General features: G+C 41.8%; 1 protein-coding gene across 3 annotated transcripts in view; it reads left to right on the forward strand.

Annotated features, from left to right (window-relative positions):
• LOC122335819 (gamma-adducin-like) overlaps positions 1-19,120 on the forward strand; it is an 80,406-nt gene that overhangs the window by 21,281 nt on the left and 40,005 nt on the right. Inside the window, exon 1 of one of the 3 annotated variants that reach the window (XM_043233629.1) lies at positions 13,988-14,128. The exons of the other annotated variants lie outside the window; for them this stretch is intronic. The gene's annotated coding sequence lies outside the window, so the exon portion shown is untranslated. Of the gene's footprint in view, positions 1-13,987; positions 14,129-19,120 lie in introns of those variants that run through there. 3 annotated transcript variants of the gene reach the window in all.

Here is a 19,120-nt window from a genome sequence, read left to right on the forward strand (position 1 = left end):
TGACAGCACATTCAGCACACAACCCTTAATGGAGCTGCCAAATATCACATGATTTTGTCCTTTTTTCCCACAGTTACGTCAGAAAATAGTTTTCCAGTGCTGTAAGTAAATTACTGAAGCAGTACTTTTTTTTTTTTTAATTACAAGTTGTGTTTCTCATTTCAAATGTCACAGTAAGGATCAATTGATATGTTATTTAGTGCTGTAACACACCCTGAACTTGTGTAATGTAACAATGTACAGATTATGTTCAAAGCAAATTTATACAGTTGTTCTACATTTGTACAAATACCACCTGGTACTGATTGAACACACTTGTGAGTTACTGACAACTGCAAAAATGTATCTGTCCAAAACATTATCTTTTAAAATGAAGTCAACCAGACTCTGAAAAAACAAAAGTCTTAACTAAACTCATTCGCTGGTTTTAGCTGGTCTTATGTTGGGTATAGGTGGTTAAGAAGGCTGATTTCAGAGGGGTTTTGATCAGTCTCTTTTAAGGAAAGTCTTTTAACTTAAGGCCATATTTGCAACTCCTCCAGGCAGCTATTTTCTGCAAAATACAAATAAATGAATGGGGGAATCCTAAAATCCTAAAAAACAACAAAACCTGAAATTAACTTATTCTGCTTACAACCAATGAGCAATCGCAGTCATAAGTCACATACCCATAGAAACCTAACGGCCACTCCAGTGACACAGTCACTTTGCCAATCAGTAATTAGCTCTTTCATCAGCTTAGGCTGTTTTTTATATGATGTTTAGCTATAAACACATTTCGGGAGGAGTGCACGCTGATAATTAACCCGGCTGGCTTCTCGTTTCCTTATCACGCAATTATCCAACCAGAGCAAGAGAAGCCCACTATAAATTCACACAAGCCTCTTACCTCGATATCTCGTTCATAGCATCCCTCCACCACCCCAATCTCCATTCCTCCTAGTTCTACTATTCCCTCTCAGGGGGGAGCACTCGGGATCGGGTCGGACGCCAAGCCCTGTCCGCTTTTCACAGACAAGAGAAAAAACTCTGGACTCGGGTTGTCCGCCGAGTTCCAAGCCCTCTGCCTGACAGCATGCCAAACACGCTTACTTTTACCGTTACTATGATTAATTATATGTAAGTGCGAACTAGTGAACTGTATTTTATTTTGTTTATTCCTTCAGCAGGGCTTTGTTTTAAATTAATTTTACTTTTTTTTTTTTTTTTTTTTACATTTAGTCATTTAGCATATGCTTTTATCCAAAGTGACGTACAAATGAGGTAGGCAATAGAAGCAATTAATATCAACAAAAGGGCAGTAGTGCATAAGTGCTCTGAGTGGGGTCTTGGCTTACCTAACGCAGACACAAGGTTTTTTTTTTTTTTTTTTTTTTTAAAGAAAAGGATAGGCAAGAGCAAGAGAAGAAGAAGAAAGTGCTATCAATGTTGGGTCAAGTGTAAACGAAAAAGATGAGTTTTGAGTTGGTTTTGGAAGATTGCTAGTGACTCTGCTGCCCTAGTGGCAACGGGCAGATCGTTCCACCAGCGAGGAACAGACCAGGTGAAGGTGCGCAAGAGTGATTTAGCACCTTTTTGTGATGGTATTGCAAGACGCCTTTCGTTTGCAGAGCGTAGGCATCTGGAGGGAACATATGATTTTATTTCTTATTTAACTTTACAATCCCAGACATGATTATGAATACCAACCAAGATGGCCCACAAAATGTGTATTGAAAAATGTTAAGATGGCTGACAAAGCCAGTATTTATTGTAAATGTATTTTAATTCCATACCACCGGGCACGGTATGTATTGCTATGAGATTGCTATGACACCCTGCTATGCTATGCACATGCTAACACCAGATTCTATTCAAATGAATGGAGAGTTGCATCTTGTGTGTACTTAATTTAATTTAAGCATTATTTTTATGCCACTACTGCTGCTTCTTGTGTAGAATTTGGACACTTGCTGTTCATCTTCAGAAGTGGATAAAATTTCTTAAAGTCTTAAACTAGTGTTGCGTCTCTCTTTTAATCCCTTCACATGATGCAAGTGTCAGTTGTTGTTGTTGCATCTCCAGTTTGGCCATTGTATGACCAATAATTAGTGCAAAAGTATACCTTGGGGCGTAAATGCGCCAATCGCCTATATGTAGACAGCTATACAATCTAGCATTTGGAACAGAGCCCTTGTTTTACATGGACGGATGAGATTGTAATAGTGTTGATTTCCCTGCTCTGTGGTCTTGTAATGTAATAAGATCCTGACTGCATAAAAGGACTCACTCCCACTCAGTACAGTCTGTTGAGTGACTTCATTGCTGTAGAATGCCGAAAACACAGTTAAAACGCAGACACTCAGTATTGAGGGTGGGATTATTGTGTGTGTGATTATCCAGTATTTTTCCTCACTGAAAGCAGCTGAGCTAAGTCTGATGGATACTGTGCTGCACCTTTGCCCTCTTACATGTAATTGCATGTGTATTTGCGTCTATGTCTGTGTTTACCCAAGGCAATTTCAAAGAAACCCTCATGGCAGTAAACCAAAGGTTGTTGCACACTTACTGGAAATGATTTGCGGAAAAAACTGTAAGGTCGTGTTTGTCCAAATGATAGCAGTGATCACAGAAACATTAACATGACATCAAAACATTGACAATAATGGTGAAATAGCCTATGTAATTTTGTGATTGTTTTGGTTTCATTTCAGTGGTGCCTTGTGGGATGATTTATCACATGCAGTTTTTTTTAATCACTTTGAGACATTTGAAAGGTCCAGTTTAGCTCCATCATCTGGACCGCCTCATGAATTCTTGAGATGTCCTCCAGTCCCACATATGAACTTTTGCCTTTATCAATTGAAATAAGCTTCTGTATTCTTGTTTGTGTTGTTTTTCTCAGTTACATTTGGGTCTGTCTTATGCCATCCCTTCCTGGCCTGATCTGATACGTTGTGTGTCCCCATCAACAGACACATTGTGCTGGGCTAAACTAGTGTGCAGTGATGCATTTGGCTTTTTTGGCAGGGCTAACAGGGTAGATAGATGCTCAAAGGACTGTTATATTGCTGTTTTTTTGTCTCTGACACATTCTTGATCGTTTTGGTTTTTTTTTTTTAATTTCTTGCTATTCGCGATCATGATGTATTTTTCTATTATTTCATGTTTTGAAATGTGAAATGATTCTATTTCAAATAATAATAGAGGCCTCATGTGAGGGACCGAGAGGTCAAGAAAAGGAACACCCAGGTTTACAATGGGTCTTTATTTACCCAAATCAAATAAGTCAAACTTGTTGCAACCAAAACAAGTGAAAACAACAAAAACAAATGAAAACAACAAAACAAGAACTCACACAGGGGGTAAGCTGGCCAATTACCACTCCCAAATAAACAAAACGCACAGCTTATAAAGGAAAAGATGGGCCCATTACAACACAAAAAGGGGAGACACCAAAAAAAGTTACATTTACATTAAACACAAAAATAAATGACAACATCAAACAATACAATTCTAAATTAATATTAAAAACAACACTAAATAGATAACTACAATCCAAAACCCCCAAACAATTAATAAAAAAAAATCAATTCTCTGTTTCCCCCATTCCACTTTAGCCAATGGTATATCCAGGCGGAACCAATAAACAAATCCCTTGTTCCTGCCAGGACTCCAATTTCCCCAAGTATCGCAACTCTCCTGTCCACAGCTAGCCAGGCCGGTAACTTAAACTCAGAATAGAAAACAAATATTAATAACAAATACAATGCAATCCATCTGTGTGCTCTCCAAATGAACCGCGATTGTGAATGAAAGTGATGAAAAAGGTATGCAAACCAAAATAAAGTAATAATTGTTTAACAGATGTGTGTTGTGTATTGTTACTATAAATGTGATTAAGAAAATAAACCAAACAAAGAATGGAAATGATAACCTTAAATTTATATGAAATGTATAAAAGAAACTGAGTGAGCTTTGGCTACCTTAACGATCTTGTGTGGCCGTCACACCTCATAACTGTTTCTAGGGAAATTAAGCATAGATTTTAAATGTACCTTTCATTTTTTACATGCCTGTAAACCATGATTTTAATGTATCTTGAATCCTGAACATACTTAAAGCTAAGTGGTGAAAAGCATTTTTCTGCCTCTGTAGTGAAGTACAGCTGCAAATTAATGTTTAATCATTGTCAGTGCAGCTGAATGGTGCACAAATCTTTTTGTTTTATGTGGTATTTTGCAAGACCCCTGAAGACCTGGATCTTAATACTTGAGTAATGTAGTACACCACTCTGTAATATCTGATTGGGTTAAATGTACTTCCCTTGAGTTTAATTAACACTGCCTTTTCTGTGTGTAGTTTAGAAAGGAACATAAAATGTGCACTAGTTGGATGGCAGCCAGTCTATGATTTCTCACTGTGCATATTGAAGTGTACACTATAGGTCATGCATGCTTGGTGCCTGATTGCTTTTCATATGGCATTCACATCTCATTAACAAGCTGTCCAGTCAATATGTTAGAAAATACTATATACATACTAGACACTTTCTATCAGTCGTTTGGCTGTTAACCTTTTTTATATTTTAATTGACGCAACCTGCTATTAGCTAACTGCTTAAATGTGGTTGTAGCATGGCAGCAATATGTAATGTGTAAATGTTTTGATTTATTATTCATCCCCATGGACAATATTTTAAGTCTGGCCATTACTCATGCAAACAGATTTTACTTCCCTCTACAGTGTTTTTTAAAATTCTGCTGAGCAGCTTATTCCTGGCCTCTGCTCCCTCAGTGGAAGACGTGTTGGCGGGATTGAGGAGGTCCTCAAAGTATTCCTTCCACCGCCCGACAATATCCCCAGTCGAGGTTAGCAGGTTCCCACCAGCACTGTATACGGTGTTGGCAGGCCACTGTTTCCCTTTTCTGAGGCGTCGGACGGTTTGCCAGAACTTCTTTGAGGCCGTCCAATAGTCATTTTCCATGGCCTCCTCCAACTCCTCCCAGACCCAAGTTTTTGCCTGCACAACCACCCGGGCAGCGGTCCGCTTGGCCCACCGGTACCTGTCAGTTGCCTCAGGAGTCCCATGAGCCAACCAGGCCCGATAGGACTCCTTCTTCAGGATGGCATCCCTTACTTCCGGTTTCCACCATCGGGTTTGGGGGTTGCCGCCACAACATGCACTGGATACTTTTGTCAGGACAGACAAGCAGACCCAATTGCAGAAGAAGGATTAGTTTATTTGACAAACAAGGGTTATGACGTAATAGTCCAAAAAGGGTGAAATCACTGGTAGTCGTCTTCAGCCACAATCCCAGCTGTAGAGGAGGTGAAGGATGGGACGAAGGGTGAACCAGACCCAACCAGTGGGGCGGGAAAAGGTGGCCAGTCAAAGCAGTAACTGGGGAGCCTCAAGCTGTAGCCACGTCCAGCATCCGCCCGCTAGAGGACCGAGACAGGTACTGGCACCGAAGGCCGTCCGTGAGAGGAGAGTCCTGAGCCGGGGAAAAGATGAGCTGGGGAGATGGGGCCAGAAAAGGGGAAAACGAGAAACTAACAAACAAAAGACAAGGCAAAAACGGTACTAACTAGACTGAAAACAGGACTAAGACTGGACAAACAAAAACTTGATCAAACTACCAAACTGAGGTTCAGAGTCAGACAACGGACTGACAAAGGACAGAAAACACAAGGAGATTAAGTAGGGAGGATAATTGACCGAAATGGGGTGCAGGAGTGTGAAACAATTAGGGTTAACAAGAGGGGAGGAGTTAACAGCAAAGCACATGGCAAGCTGTCAAAACAAAGGCCATGTGCTCCAGGACAACAAAACACAAGACAAACACAACAGGCCACTGCCAACCCCTGACAGTACCCCCCCTCTCAGGAACGCCCCCAGGCGTATCAAGGGGAGAAGAGGCATTAGTGTTAAGATGGGAGCGAATGACAGGCTTAACCCTGGATACATGAAAAACAGGGTGTACCCGACCAAGGGAGGAAGGTAACTTGAGCCTAACAACCACCGGACTGAGAACCTTGGTGATCTGGTATGGACCTATGAACCTGGGCGCCAGCTTGCGAGAAGTCACCCTGAGAGGCAGGTCCTTGGTGGAGAGCCATACCTTCTGACCACAAATGTAGTGAGGGGCTGGAGTCCGATGACGGTCGGCTGCTGCCTTGGTGCGTCTAGAGGTCTGGGCCAAGACCCTCCTGGCCTTATTCCAGGTCTTACGACACCTCTGGACAAAGGCTAGGGCAGACGGCACCGCAGCGTCAGGTTCCTGGATGGGAAACAAGGGGGGTTGATAACCAACAGAACATTTGAAGGGTGACATACCTGTGAATGCCACTGGTAGAGTATTGTGGGCGTACTCTACCCAGGACTCCAGGAGCAGGATTATGAAGTGCCAGGCAGCGGAGTGCTTTTCAAGATCCTGGTTGGCTCGCTCACATTGCAGACTGAGGATGAATGGACCCGATCTGTCGACAGAATTCTCCAAAACCGGGAGACAAACTGGGGACCCGATCAGAAACCATGTCCGTTGCCCTTGGAGCCGAAAAAGTGGTCGATAACCAAAGTCCAAGGCAATGAAATGGAGACCACCACCGGGATAGCGGTGTGGGAATAGGGAGGGTCCAAGGCAATATGAGACCATGGGAATAGGGAGGGGACATAACAGACCTGACGGAGGCTGGTTAGAGGTCTTCGTCTGGGCGCAGACTGAGCAAGCCAACACAAACTGCCTGACATCCTGGCCTATAGATGGCCACCAAAATCATTGACGGATGGCTGCCAACAATCTCCTGACTCCCGGGTGACAGGTTAGCTTGGAGTCGTGACCCCACTGGAGAACTTCAGAGCGAAGGGGCTCAGGAACGAACAATCGACCCGCTGGACTCCCCACGGGAACAACCACTCCTCAACCGGCCTCGCTGACAAGTCTCTCAATCTGCCAAGTAAGAGCCCCCACAACCCCCCCATGAGGGAGGATCGGGTCAGTAGAAGCCGCTTCTCCCGGGGGCTCAAAAAGGCGAGACAAGGCGTCAGGCTTGACATTCTTGGATCCGGGCCGGTACGAGAGGGTGAACCTGAAGCGATTTGAAGAAAAGTGCCCAGCGAGCCTGCCGAGAACTCAGCTTGGCTGAACGGATATATTCTAAATTTTTGTGATCCGTCCAGACCAAAAAAGGCTGAGTGGCCCCCTCCAACCAGTGACGCCACTCCCCCAAGGCCAGCCTGACTGCCAGCAGCTCCCTGTTGCCGATGTCATAATTCCGTTCAGCAGGGTTCAGACGGTGCGAAAAGAAAGCACAGGGATGTACTTTCCCATCCTGGGAGGAGCGTTGGGACAAGACAGCACCGACCCCGACATCTGATGCGTCAACCTCAACAATGAATTGTCTCTTAGGATCTGGAATAGAGAGAACAGGAGCAGAGATAAACCAGGACTTAAGATTATCAAAGGCCTCCTGAGCCCGAGAATTCCATACAAAAGGTGACTTAGTAGAGGTGAGCGCAGTTAAGGGTGCAGCCACCTGGCCATAATTCCTGACAAATCGCCTATAAAAATTGGCGAATCCCAGGAATCGCTGCAGAGCCTTTCTAGAGTCGGGTACCGGCCATTCGGCGACTGTCTTAACCTTGACAGGGTCCGGTTTAACCTCCCCTTCCGAAACAATGAACCCAAGGAATGAGACCGACTTGGCCTGGAACTCGCACTTCTCCGCTTTGACAAAGAGCTGATTCTCTAGCAAACGTTGGAGAACAAGGCGAACGTGGTGGGTGTGTACCTGGAGAGAGGGGGAGAAGATGAGAATATAATCAAGGTACACAAAGACAAAACGGTTAATCATGTCTCACAACACACTGTTAACCATGTTCTGGAAGACAGCAGGAGCGTTCGTGAGACCGAACGGAAGGACCTGATATTCATAGTGTCCCGAGGGAGTGTTGAATGCTGTCTTCCACTCATCACCCTCCCGGATCCTGACTAAATGGTAGGCATTGCGGAGGTCTAACTTGGTGAAGACCTTAGCTCCCTGCAAGAGCTCAAAAGCAGAAGACATCAAGGGTAAGGGGTACCTATTTTTAACAGTGATGTCATTGAGTCCCCTGTAATCAATACAGGGACGCAGAGAGCCATCCTTCTTTTTAACAAAGAAGAAACCAGCACCAGCGGGAGATGAGGAGTGGCGAATGAGTCCATTACGGAGAGATTCCTGGATATAAGTGTCCATAGCCTCTCGTTCAGGAGCAGACAGGGAGAATAAACGTACCCTGGGTGGAGAAGTGCCTGGGAGAAGGTCGATAGCACAGTCGGTGGGGAGGAGGGGATAGAGCTCTGGACTTGCTGAACACCCGACACAGATCGTGGTACTCCACCGGAATGCCGGAGACATCCACCTCCTGGTCCTGAGGAAAGGGAGACACAGAGACAGGAGAAGCAGCACCCAAACAAGACACATAACAAGACTTGTTCCAAGACAGAATTAAATTATGAGACCAATCAATGTGAGGACCATGCTGCCTCAACCATTGGTGCCCTAAAATAAGACAAGCCTGTTGGGAGTCCAGGAGAATCAGCACAATGTTCTCACAGTGATTGCCTGACACGACAAGACTTACACAGGGAGTGGAATGCGTGATGGTGGAAAGTCTTTGGCCAGACAGACCCCAGACAGGAACAGGGGAGGTGAGTGGAATGGCTGGAATTCCCCAACTTTTAGCAGTCAGAGCATCGAGGAAGTTGGCCTCGACCCCGGAGTCAACCAGAGCCTCACAACTGTGAGAGGTCCCTAGACAGGTGACTACTGCTGGAAGGAGGGTACGGGAATAAGAAGAGGGCATAGGAGATGAGCCCACTAGGACACCCTGGAATTCTAGTGGGCCTTGGCTTTTTAAAGGACACGTAGAGACCCGATGTCCAGAGTTGCCACAGTACAAACACAATCCCCGAGCCAGACGATGTTGTTTCTCCTGAGCCGTTAGGTGGAGACGACCTAATTGCATAGGCTCCGGATCACTGGAGGGCAGGGATGGTGGGCGCTCGATGCTCCCACCAGGGTTGGGGGTCCCTGGTGAGGTCCCTCGCCGACCGTGGGAAAAGACGCTGTCGGCGAAGTTGGATCCGGGCCTCGATGCGTAAGGCCAAGCTGATAAGATCCTCCAGATCTGCCGGGGTCTCCTGAGCCGCAATCTCATCCTGGATCTGAGGATCCAACCCCTCCCGAAACAAGGCACGCAGCGCACCCTCATCCCACTTGCACTCGGCGGACAGTGTCTTGAACTGAATAAGGTAGTCGGTGACGGTTTGATTCTTCTGACGGAGTCGAACAAGCTTAGCAGCCGCCTCATCTCCCCTGACGGAGCGGTCAAACAACTTCTTCATCTCAGTGCTGAAATTAACAAAACTGGAGCATATCGGTGACTGAGCATCCCCCACGGCTGTCCCCCACGCTCGAGCCTTGCCGGTGAGAAGAGTGATGACGTAAGCCACCTTAGTTTGTTCAGAGGCATAACGACCTGGCTGAAGTGCAAACACCAGAGAACATTGGGACAGAAAGGCTTGGCAAGAGTTCGAGTCCCCGTCATAAGGATTGGATTGTTGGCATGTGGCTCAGGCTTGGGGCGAATGTGGGATGAGAATCGTATCTCCTGCTGAAGATCTTGAACCCGGCCGCTTAATTTGGCCACTTGAGAGGTGAGGGAATCAACCTCCTGAGAGGTAGTTGAGATCTGACCAGCATGACAACCAATCATAGCCCCCTGGTGGGCCAGAGTGGTACAGACATAGTCCTCTTCCGCTGGGTCCATGTTGGTCAGTCCGTACTGTCAGGACAGACGAGCAGACCCAATTGCAGAAGAAGGATTAGTTTATTTGACAAACAAGGGTTATCACGTAATAGTCCAAAAAGGGTGAAATCACTGGTAGTCGTCTTCAGCCACAATCCCAGCTGTAGAGGAGGTGAAGGATGGGACGAAGGGTGAACCAGACCCAACCAGTGGGGCGGGAAAAGGTGGCCAGTCAAAGCAGTAACTGGGGAGCCTCAAGCTGTAGCCACGTCCAGCATCCGCCCACTAGAGGACCGAGACAGGTACTGGCACCGAAGGCCGTCCGTGAGAGGAGAGTCCTGAGCCGGGGAAAAGATGAGCTGGGGAGATGGGGCCAGAAAAGGGGAAAACGAGAAACTAACAAACAAAAGACAAGGCAAAAACGGTACTAACTAGACTGAAAACAGGACTAAGACTGGACAAACAAAAACTTGATCAAACTACCAAACTGAGGTTCAGAGTCAGAATGTACCAACATCAGACAACGGACTGACAAAGGACAGAAAACACAAGGAGATTAAGTAGGGAGGATAATTGACCGAAATGGGGTGCAGGAGTGTGAAATAATTAGGGTTAACAAGAGGGGAGGAGTTAATAGCAAAGCACATGGCAATCTGTCAAAACAAAGGCCATGTGCTCCAGGACAACAAAACACAAGACAAACACAACAGGCCACTGCCAACCCCTGACAACTTTATGGCCACAGCTCCGGACGGCTGTGTCGACCAAAGAGGTAGAGAACATAGTCCACTCGGACTCAATGTCTCTAGCCTCCCTCGGGATCCGGTCAAAGCTCTGCCGGAGGCGGGAGTTGAAGATCTCCCTGACAGGGGTCTCTGCCAAACGTTCCCAACAGACCCTCACAGTGCGTTTGGGCCTGCCAAGTCTGTCTGGCCTCCTCCCCCGCCAACAGATCCAATTCACCACCAGGTGGTGATCAGTTGACAGTTCCGCCCCTCTCTTCACTCCATAGCGGGGCCCTGGCTGCTACATACCGGGTGACGTCGCGACTCCATTATGGTTTTTCTCCATAAGGGGTGAGGTGAACCGCTCTTTGTCTGGCTTGTCACCTAGGACCTGTTTGCATTGGGAGACCCGACCAGGAGCATATAGCCCCAGACAACCTAGCTCCTAGGGTCATTCAGGCACTCAAACCCCTCCACCGCGTTATGGTGGCGATCCTCGGAGGGGCTGATGGAGACCCAGGGGGGGACTCGACCATCACCCTGGCTGAGGTCACTGAGGTTGTTGAGAAGCTCCTCGGTGGCAAGGCACCAGGGGTGGACGAGATCCGTCCGGAGTACTTCAGGTCTCTGGATGTTGTAGGGCTGTCTTGGCTGATAAATTAGTTAGTTCCCTGATGGTCACAGATGAATTTGACATACATACTTCAATTTATTTTTAATCATGAAAAGATTTCAGTAAAATTTAAAATCTTACACATTTAGCTTTTTGAGTTAAAGTTAAGTGAAATCTTAGCATTGTGATTTCTATCTTTAATTCTATCTTTAATATTCTGATGCAAAGAAATGACAAGGACCTCTGAGGCCTCAGATAAAAATGCTGCCCAAAATCAAAGTGCCAACCTTAAAATGGTTTTCTAGTGGAAAAAAAAAGAATGGTAAATGGTAAAGTACCTCAAGCACCTATGAGGCACTAGATTTAGGTTCTGTACCCTGCTTCAAATCAAAATAGCCTACCACCATATGTCTATGGTATACTAGTGAAATGATACGGCAGGGGCTTCACATTTGGATTTTGTACTCCAAATCAAGAGTCCACCTTCATTTGTTTGTGGTATTATGGTAAAATATTGTATTATGCCCCAATGAACCTTTAGGCTCTACATTATGTACTCTGATTCAAATCAAAAGAACCCACCACTGCTGAAATGAAATGGCAAGGGCCCTACATTCTTTTCACAGTCCCAAATTAAGAGTCCCCCTTTAAATGTTTAAGGTTCTGTTGCACAAAAATATGAAAATATGCTAGGGGCCCCCAAGGGCCTTTGTCACTCATCGACACTGATTGTGAAGCTTTAACTATTCAAAAATCACAGAAATACTGTTGCGTAGCTCTCAACTATACATTAGCAGAATGTGGCTTGCAGCTTCCAGCTTCTTGTCAGCTTTTGGACTGCAGGAGGCTTTCCCTCCTACATGAATAATTGGTTGCATATTGATTTTTAACATCCCCTGAGAGACCCACATTTGCAGAGGCCCAGCTTAAGGCTTTCATTTGGGTTTTCTGTGGTAAACAGTACACAGTCATACTTTATCCTCCCATAACTGTTGTTCTCCTTTGGTCAGCACTCCCTAGAAGAGCTCAGCAATTAAAAATACATCAGGAACCACAGGATGAACAAGTTCTATGTGGATGCATTGCATGTATTAGGCTGGCCTTTTTTTGTGTTTACAATTTTGTTTACTTTTACAACACTTGGTATGGAGATTCCAACAGAAGCTTTTGAGACAAACTAGACACACTTTTACTGATGACTTACTCAGAAGAATATTAAGTAAATGCTCTATAGGCCAATTTATTCAGATGCTAATTTGGTGTCACACACACTGTGCTTCTTTGTGCCTCTTTAGTTAACAAATTGACCCTTGGACATTCATTCAACAAAACTAAAAACACATAAAAATGATACGACCAATTGAGAGCCCAACTTTTTGTTCAGGAAACATTTTGAAGATTCTTTCAAAAATGTTGCAGGAGAAACTGGCTCAACAGAACTTATCAGCTCCTTTACAATCACCACCAACACTGCAGTCATAAAGTTGTGGCATTTTTATTGTCAGCTCTCACATGTGAGACGTTAACCAACTTTAACATGTGAACCTTGTGAGAAAAATGTGTTGAGTTGAAATTTAATGGAGGTGAATTTATGGAGAATGCAAGAGTGGGGTTTTTGAACCGCAGCTGTCATTCTCTCTTCATCCTTCATTGCCTGAATATTTTTCCCAAAACACCAATCAATATTTACTAAAGTTGAAAAGATTCCTAAATATACCACAAATAAGATGTAATTAAAGCTTAGTTTACAAAATATTTAGTCAAAACATATTAAAACACCATTTGTAGGCTATCAAATCAGTCATGCACAATATATTGGTTATCGGCTGAGGGTTTTTCTATTTGTCGTATCATTTTTTATTGAATTTTTAATAGTTCATGTCCATTTCACCTACTGATACATAAATGTCCTTTACCATCATGTAATGCTAACTAAAAGTTGTTCTAAAAAAAAACAATAAACTAATAATATTATAACAAGTAATAATAAACAAATAATTGAACACTATTTAATGTAATCCCAAAACAAATATTTATTTTTGATGATATCATTAGTTAGATTTCATTAGCAATTTATTTAGAAAAATAGTAGTAAAATATTATTGCTGTCCATTTTTCGGTTATCTGGCATAATTATGTTTTCAGTATTGAACTGAATTTAAATATCAGTGCATCCATACTGAACTGAAATAAGGTGAAAACTGGACAATTATTCATTCTAAATAGCCAAATGTGAGCCTTGTGGGCAATCTGGTCGTGTCTGGAAGTTTAAAAAAATGCTTAAATCCTTTAATATCTAAATATAAATTAATCTCAGTTGATTATTTTCTGAATTTAAAATGCTGACTTAATTTTTTGGTTTTATATTTCATACAGAATCAGGTTTATCTCTCTCCATGCTAGCTCTCCATTTCTGATCATGGATCTACAAAGGAAACTGTTGGCAGTATTTCAGCTTTGAAGGCCGCGTTAGCTTGTAAGACCTTTTGAAAGCTGCTTCAGCTTTGTTGCGGTCTGATGCTGGGCATTGTTCAGACTGGGTAACCCTTCAGAGACCAATGAATACCACATCTGAAGAAAGTGAGAAGAGAAGAGTGAAAAGAGGGGAAGAGGAGAGGAGGGGGTTAGCTTTTTTCTTATCCAGCTAGTTTTTCATTTTGCCTCCTGCACCTCCCTTCAGTTCCAGAAAACACTGCCAGAAGACCAAAAAGAGGCAGAATCGGAGTGAAAAAAAAGCAAATGAACAAATGTCAGCCGGCTGTGACAGGAGAATTTTAATCAGAGACCCCTCCCTATGTGTGTGTGTATATCTTTCCCTTTCTTTGTATCTACCTCTATCTATCAGCCACTCCTAACCGTGAAGATAAGTACAGTAGTATGATATCTTTTTCCTATGGAGACTGGAGAGCCGATGCAAGAACGCTGAAAATTTGCACACTGAGTTTGAGGAGACACTAGACTTTAAAAACAAGAAGTTCTGGAACACAAGCAGGTGAATTTTTCTTCTCTACTGAGGTTAGTGTGCTGTTATCTCCTTTGCATTTTTTAGAGACATTCCTTTGCATTGCAGCTTTGGTTCAAATTAAATGCAAGATTCTCCTTGCCAAGCACCACTGTCCTGATAAGTCTGCATTTCTGCACCAATTTACTTAAAGAATTAAAGGGAAACCTCATTCAAAGATGAAAATTCTATTTTCTCACCCCTATATTGGTCTAAACATATAGAGCATGTAAAGAAAAAAATATCTAAATGTGAATTCTTTGCAATAACTAATAGATCTGTTTAAATTTGTTTAAATTTCTGTAAAAATTTAAATTTGTTTGCATTTCCCAGAGAAATTAGCATTGGTTCACAAAAGAAATTTGTGTTTAAATTTTGTGTCAAAATATCAAAAATACTTTTTGAAATTTTGAAATATTTTTTTTTTCCTAGTCTCCTTTTGGGCAGTCTAAAAATTAATTATTGGGTGACCTATTCCTTAAAAAATTGGCGTACATGTGAACTCCTGAACCCCGGCTGTGGAGCTGAGTCTATTTTGTATAGTATTGTTGAACCCAAACTAAATTCTCAGAGCTGTCATATTGCAGTTGGACAAATAAATAAATCAGTAGCGGACAAGGCAGCCACCTTGGGGTCCATATCCAGCTCTGAATCAAAGTCAGATGAACTTGCTTCAGCAAAGCAGTCCAGTCTTTTCCTAAGCAGTCCACATGGAAAAATCTTGACAGATATGTCTTTGTGTAGGTCAGGGTGTCGACAATGCGCTTCAGTTTAATAGTGAAAAAAGCCATTTTGCCTAAGGACTTACATTTTGTGTGTGCATTGCTAAGCGAAGGTGCAAAAGTGTGTTTGATGTAAACTGATGCTGAAACAGAGCCCTGCCTTGTCATCTCCTAACACTCTTTGCCTGAAGGGCAGCATGCTAGGATTTGAGTACAGCAGTCAGCAGGCATGTTTGTATTTCATATTTCACATTTCTGTTTACCAACGTGATCTTAAGTGGGCATAAAAGCAGGTTGCTTGCAGGCCCTTTGGCGTATTATACTTTGTGTTTCCAGATGAATGCTTTCCGTTCATAGATGAAATGATGTGAAAACCACAGCAGTCCACATGATTGCTGCTGTCCTCTGTATAAACCTCATGTCCTTTGTTTGAAAGGGAGAGAATCAATTTTTTTATCCTGAATTGTCAAGCTGAGTTTTGATACAGGTTTCCTGATTTGTTCCTGATTCCAAATTCTGGATTTGGATTCATTTGGTTATAATAATGACGAAATATATTCTTTTTGCTAAAGAGAGAACTATATAAACTAGTAAACCAATCTTTTTGTGAAGTATTCATTAAAAGAACCTTTTTGTAAGAGTCGTTTGTTTTGGGAATTGTTTTGGGACTGCACTGGTTGTGCTGTATGTTTTTGAGTCACTAAATAGAATCAGTTCCTATGTGTCATTCATTTTGTGATTTTTGGACTACACTAATTCACTACTCTGGCAGTGCTGTATGAATTCTAAGTCACGTAAAAATGGTTCATAAGAATAATTTGTTAGAGAATTTGGATTACACTGTTCGGTTTTGAGTCACTAAAAATAACCGATTCATAAGAGCTAGTTGTTCTGGTATTTTTTTTACTACAAGGCATGTGCTGTATGTGTTTGAATTTGTAAAAAGAACTGATTCAAAGTTTAGAAATTAAACTATGTTGGTTGGATTTGTGTGTTTGTTTTGCATGCATGCAACTAGAACAACTCAATAGAAAGATGTTTTTTTAGAGTTACATTGTCTTTTTATTTAATTAAATATGGTAAAATATGATTTCTTTTTCCATGGCACTGAAGTAGAAAGTTTTGCTCCAAACTTAGGGCTTCTTTTTTTTTTTTTTTTTTTGCTTTTTGTTTTTGCAATTAGTGCCATCACAGATAACCATTTCTAACCATTGTGATCTCTATCCAATGATTAGGACATTTTACTCCTAGTATTCCAAAAACATATCACAAGTTAGTCATTGTTATTTTTTTCTGTTATCATGTAGTATTTACTGTTTTCAGATTCATAATTTATGTAAGAGTGTTTTTGTTGTTGAAATAGGAACATACAAAATTGCAGTTCACACATATTTGTCTTGTCACAGTAAATTAATAGTTTTTGCTGTCCTAAGCTTGAGCTGAAAAGATTAAAATTATGTTATGATGTGTAATTATGAGCAAGTTTTGCCCTATATGATGACAGTCATGTTAAACACTGGTAAACCAGAAAAGCTTATTCCTGAGTCCTTGGGCCAAACGTAAATCATTCTTTTATCCCGTTTACAGTGTAAAAAGATGCTATCACTCAACTTCACAAGCTCCACCCACACATCTCAGAATCCCCCAGATTTTTGCATGAGTGACGCTTTCCCCATTACTAAAATTCCTGACCGCTGTCCCAAGAGATTTAAAAACTGAGCTTCAAGAGAAATTTTGCGTTTCACCAAAGTTAGAGTGTCCAATTGCCTATGGTTTCAACACTTGCAGTAAATTACTTTACATTATTACTTTTAAACTAAACTAGGATGTGAAACTCATACTGGCACTAAGGGCTATAAATGATATGTTATGTAATAGAACATCTCTGTAGCACTGTGATTTTTTTTCAACACCACTCAAATATTGCCTTATTTTTGCCTCAAAATATTTATTGCATATATACATAGGTTGTTTTTTGGGATTACAGATCATTTTCACAAAAGATTGTCCCTCTCTATTCCCATCTTGCAGCAAATGGGATCCAATTATGGCTCACAACTGTGATGTACAAAATAAATAATATTAAAAACATTCATACTAGTGTGACCAGACACTTCACAATTCTGGACAGATGTCACGTGACTGATGGTAAGAGGCATGCATGAGTGCAAATACTATTATGTAACATTCCCTTCATTCAGTCTCTGCTGTCTTTTTAGTCATTTAATCATTCTAACTTTACTTACAACAGGAAACCTCCCTCTCCCTCTGTATTTGCAGGTTTGCAAGTAACATATGGATGTGTGTCTGTGCAACTGTGTATGTATGTATCTTGGCAACCTGTAGCCCCCAGAGTGTGTGGACTAATGGTGTTTGTGTGAGACCGATTGAGTAATGTGGAGTCAGGCTCCATGATAAACTGAACCAAATGGATTTGGGCTGGGCCTGAGCTCACGGACCGGGACTCACAGCATTCTTCAGCAGTGATGTAGATGTGACATGCTTGCAACAATCAAAGAAAAAAGTTTTTTCACAGAAAGAGTTTGTGAACATGCTGAAGTTATTTTTTGTGTCATCAGGCCAAATTCAGCTTGATTTAGGATGGCAGAGCCTGATTTGCAGGAAGAGGGATTGACCCATGAGGATATGCATATGTGTGTCTGGTTTCACTTGTAGCTAATTTGAAGGACTATGGTGATGCAGGAGTTAATCACCATTTCCTTGTAGCAATATACAGTTGTATACTTATTTACTTATGTCTATAGAACTATGTAATGCAGCCTTCTTACAAATGTTTTAGTTTTTAATCTTAATATAATAATTCTGACCCATACAATAAGCCGATAGCTTCATGCAACCAATAAGCGAAAAAGATGCTGATAATTAAATTCTGTAGTCTTTTGTCTACATAAATTAATAATAAAATGTTAAAAAAAATTAAAGTTATTTTTAATGTAAATTAAAGCATCAAAACATTCAAATATGAAAAAATATTTAATTTTAAAACATGCAAATATTCATACAAAATTTTTGTTTGCATGAATTTTACAAATGTTAAAATAATTGTTAAATAATGGCAGAGATAGAAAATTTAGAAAGAAAATATGGGGAAATTAGAATGAACAATGAATACACAATAACAGCCAGTACCGATGAACGTAAAAACCTCTGATAACCTATATATCGGTAGCATGTTGGCATGCATATAGATACATGTATCCTTATAGCCAAATATCCATATGCTGTCCATATTGTCCTGCATTTTCAATATTGTATTTAATCTAAGATGTCAAGAAAAAAACACAGTGACTGACACTTTCGTTATGCATGAGGATCTGATCCAACTCCCTCTCAACCTGTCTCACTATCACGCCACGCATTCCTTCGTTCAACCCCTCAAAAACTCATTTCCTTCCAGATTTGCTATCTGACACAGAATGCCAGGTCTGATTCTGTGCTGACAGTGATATTGTGACACATCCAGGGAACGATTCTTTACAGATAGAAAACCACATCTGGTCTGCTTCACTGATCTTCATAGGAGATTGCGGATTTAAGCTAAGGCACAAATAGATCTGTTCAGTGTTTCCAAATGAACCCAAAATAAGTCATTTTGAAGAATGCTTTTACTGTTGCAATGAAGTCAGCAGAGTCCAAAGCAATATTTAATTTTGTACTTTCAATTTATGAACTAAAAAAGCCACTCAAAGTCAGAAAAAAAAACGATTAGATATATACTACGTAACTCAAGCTTCTTATTGCCACATTGGAAACCCCCAAATCCTGAAACTTTGTGGCCTATTTGAGGGTTCCAAATCCATGTAAAGGTTTTCATGACATATCAACCAGCCCTGTGACTGTGTTGACAGAAGAAAGGGACAGGAAATGTCAGGCCATGAGGCCACACATAAGGCATGTGAACCATTGCCACAGGGGGACAGACAGAGAGAATTGTGAGAGTGCAGAAGGAAAGTCAGTACGAAGGCGCGAGAAAACAGGCAGAGAAAGAGGGAGGGAGATTGAAGGGATGAAGTCCTGACAAAGTTTTTAAGCTGAGCTTTGGGCCTCTGTAGCCGGTTGAAGTCTTCAGGGAGGGAAATGGAATATCCATTGTTATCCAGAAACCACAACATTCCCTATCCTGTATCCCGTCAAACCCACCTCCCCACCATCTTCTGTGTTTTTTAGAAACATCATACACTTTAAAAGAAACATGACTTTAATTGGATATTAAAAACTAAACACTTTTTTTTTTTTTAACATCAACCACAAGCTCATATTTAA

This window comes from Puntigrus tetrazona, unplaced genomic scaffold, assembly GCF_018831695.1.
Source record: "Puntigrus tetrazona isolate hp1 unplaced genomic scaffold, ASM1883169v1 S000000904, whole genome shotgun sequence".
NCBI lineage: Eukaryota > Metazoa > Chordata > Actinopteri > Cypriniformes > Cyprinidae > Puntigrus > Puntigrus tetrazona.